This window comes from Humulus lupulus, chromosome 4, assembly GCF_963169125.1.
Source record: "Humulus lupulus chromosome 4, drHumLupu1.1, whole genome shotgun sequence".
NCBI lineage: Eukaryota > Viridiplantae > Streptophyta > Magnoliopsida > Rosales > Cannabaceae > Humulus > Humulus lupulus.
Genome location: NC_084796.1, coordinates 43,994,541 through 43,998,744, shown reverse-complemented (window position 1 = coordinate 43,998,744; position 4,204 = coordinate 43,994,541).

Below are 4,204 nucleotides of genomic sequence, written 5' to 3'. Positions count from 1 at the left end.
TTGTTATGTCCAGACCAATAACTTGCATTCAAAGACCGTCTCATGTCGAATGGCTCGAACAAATCCACATTATTATGTGGCCTCAACAATAGTTCACCAACATGCATACAAATATACAATTACGCCCTCAACGGGGCAAATGACCACAATGCCCCTATGATGAAATGTGGACCCACATGTATGCATTTAACATCATATTATAATATAATTCACATAAATATGCACATAATCATTTAAAGGCATAATAAATCCATTATGGCCCTCCCGACCTACTAATCCAACCATTAAACCTTATTAGGGATTTTGGGGAATTACAACTGTCCTCGGTAAACCTCCCACAAAATTCATTGTAATATCTTCCCATTTCCACTTAGGAATACCCAAAGGCTGTAGCAACCCTGCTAACCGCTGATGCTCAGCCTTCACCTGTTGACAAGTTAAACACCTGACCACATACTCCACTACATCCTTCTTCATCGCAGGCCCCCAATACAATGTCCGTAAATCCTGATACATCTTCGTGGAACTTGGATGAAGTGAGTATGGCATAGTATGGGATTCATTGAGTACCTCTCGTCTAATCCCCATATCAGTCGGGACTCAAATCTGACCCTTATATCGCAATAACCCAGTCTCTGAAATGGAATAATCCTTAGCCACTCCAGCTAGGACATTCCCTCTAACCTCTTGTAATTGTGCATCTACCAACTGACCCTCTTTTATCCTCTCCACAAGGGTTGACTGTAAAGAAATATTGGCCAACCAAACCACAATCGATTCTATCGTCGCTCAAGACATCTCCTCTGCCACATCTCTTAGTGTAATGCCCTGGTTACTCCAAGACTGTTACTATGAGCTTTGAACCGTGCTTAACTCGCTAATCGAGTTCTTTGGTTATAAACGTGCATCTAGGTATTATTAACAGGCTAAGGTGAAAACCGATCAAAAGGAAATCATATATTTTATTTAAAACATAAAACTGTTCATGGGCCCATAAAAATGTTTACAAGTTATTTACAATTCAAAATGGTCATTACAGTGCAAAAGTTAAAACCCGCTGACCTAAGCGGCAAAAATAGGGTTAACCCCCTAGTTCTTCCGAGAAACTCCTTGGTCGTGGTGGTCAAGCGGCCACATATGTACACATCGCCACCTAAGCTCTCCACTCAAGGCTGGGTGAGATTTTCTTTCCCTTTACCTGCACCACATAGGACCTATGAGCCAATGCCCAACAAGAAATCTCATTACTGCATGTATAAAATAGCCCTGAACAGATGAGTGGATATCACTTTGAGGTTCTGTTAACCATGATGGGGCTTATAGCCCTAATTAGATGAGTGACTAATGAGCAAGTCACTAACGTAAACCAGATGAGTGACTGATGAGCAAGTCACTAGTTTAAACAGATGAGTGACTGATGAGAAAATCACTAGCTTGAATCAAATGAGTGACTGATGAGTGAGTCACTAACGTGGGCTCAACACCCATAACCATGTGACGACTCAGTCACCTGGACCTTCTAGCCCTGGCTCTAAGTGACTAGCCATAGGCTAGACAAGCGCTTTTAGTTTTCATCGAACTTGAGGTTGGTCCGTTGCTGATGTCAATTAGATCAAATCTTTTCGGCTTGCGTTAAACACGCTAAGACCATTCTTGACTTATGAATCAATACCATATGACCAGTGCTCAGGACTATCGCTGAACTTGACTAATGAGTCACAAATTCATAGTTAAAATCGACACCATTGCCAATTCTGACTAATGAGTCAGTGCCATTCACAAGTAAGCAAGATTTGCTAAGCATTTGATATGAAATCAATGTCCACATTTAAACACTCAACATACCTCAATAATAACCATGCATGTCACATATGGGGTGCAGTTTTCTTACCTCTGGTTCGAGCGAGAATTAATACAAGAACGACCCTCACGAACGACCGGCCCTTTAATTCCTTAGTGGTTACCTAATCATAACCAATTATAACCTCCATTAATGAAAATCAACAATAAAAGGTTCTGACCTAACCCTCACTCCCGAGACCCCAAATCGTACCTAAACGGTGACTAGATTCGATCATGAGCCTTAGGAATTGAAACCCCAAGCCAAAAACCCTCAAAAGTGCCTAAAACAAGAATCTAGAAAAGCAGGGTAGCGCTACCCCCTAGTGCCCCAGTGCTATTGGTAGAAAAGAAAGGCGTCTGGCTAGCGCTGTAGCACTACAACCAGGGTTTTCAACCCTGGTTTTCCCATCCCCCGACACCACCATTTTCAACCTGAAAAGTAGCTTCCAATTCTCATTTAAACTCCCAAATGAACCCACAAACCATCTACACATGTACTAGGCATCATAACCCAAGTAACCCTAGCCAAAATCTCCCATCAATTCCCATTATCCAACCTAGAAATCCAAGCTGAAATCAAAAATGAAAACAGAGAAAACTAGAGTTTTAATGGCTAGAACCTTACCTCAAGCTCAGTTTAGAATCCTCTTCAATGGTGGAACACAATCCTAAGCCCTTAAGGTCCACTTTCCTAGCTTGAATCCTTAATAGAAGCTCAAAAATCCAAAGGAAAAAAAGAAGGAAATGATGTATGGGAGAAGAGAAAATGGGACTCTATTTTGGCAAGGTTCTACAACCTTCAATGGCTAATATATATCCTTAGGGCGAAAAGACCTTATTGCCCCTAGGTCAAATTAAAACTCTAAATAGCCACCAAGGGGAAAATCATCCTTGTTTGCCTATCTCGTTAATCTTAATTAATGCTCCCCAATTCCTGTTATTCCCAAAATTCTCAAATACCAATAAATCATATCCCATTATCCTTTAATTCCCGATAATGTTCTAATCACCAAATTACCCCGAGACTCACCCCGAGCCCCGAACTTAATCCTGTTATGACCAAACGCTAACTTGCACTCAAAGATTGTCTCATGCCGAATGGCTCGAACAAATCCACATTATGATGTGGCCTCAACAATAGTTCTCCAACATGCATGAAAATACACAATTACGCCCTCAACGGGCCAAATTACCAAAATTCCCCTGTCATGAAATGTGGGCTCACATGCATGCATTTAACATCATATTATAATATAATTCACATAAACATGCATATAATCATTTAATGGCATAATAAATCAATTATGGCCCTCCCAGCCTACTTATCCGACCATTAAACCTCATTAGGGATTTTAGGGCATTACAACTATCCCCTCCTTACAGAAATTTTGTCCTCGAAATTTACCTAAATAGCTCGGGATAATGACTTTGCATGTCTAACTCAAACTCTCAGGTCACTTCCTCGACCTTGCTGTTCCTTCACAATACCTTAACCAAAGGTATCATCTTATTCTTGAGGATCTTTTCCTATCTGTTAAGTATCTGGGCTGGCTGTTCCTCGTAGGAGAGATCTGCCTCAAACTCTAGATCTTCGTAGCTCAAGACATGAGTCACATCTCATACATACCTCCAAAGAGCTGAGACATGAAATACGTTATGCACCGCTGACAATGCCTATGGTAAGGCCAACCTGTAAGCCACCTGACAAATCTTCTTCAGGTTCTCAAATGGACCTACAAATCTATGGCTCAGCTGGCCCTTCTTCCCAAATCTTCTCACCCCTTTCCATGGCGAGACTCTAAGGAAAACATAGTCTCCCACCTAGAACTCCACGTTCCTGCGCTTGGGATCTGCATAACTTTTCTGTCTACTCTGATAAGCGAGCATCCGAGCTCTAATCTTCTCAATGGCCTCACTGGTCCTCTGAACTGCCTCAGGACCTAAGTATCTCCTTTCTCCTGTCTCATCTCAATGAATGGGAGATCTGCACTTCCTACCATACAACATCTCATAAGGTGCAACCCCAATGGTAGACTGATAACTGTTGTTGTAGGAAAACTCTATCAAAGGTAGATACTTACTCTAGGATCCACCAAAGTCCAGCACACATGCTCGCATCATGTCCTCTAATTTCTGGATCGTCCTCTCAGATTGCCCATCTGTCTGAGGATGAAAAGCAGTACTGAACTTCAATTGCATTCCCATGGCTTTCTGTAAACTCCCCCAGAACTTGGAAGTAAAAGTGGGGTCTCGATCTAACACGATCGACCTCGGTGCTCCATGGAGGCGCAATATCTCTCTCACATAGAAATTTGCATACTGGTCAACTATATATGTAGCCCTCACTGGCAAGAAGTGAGCT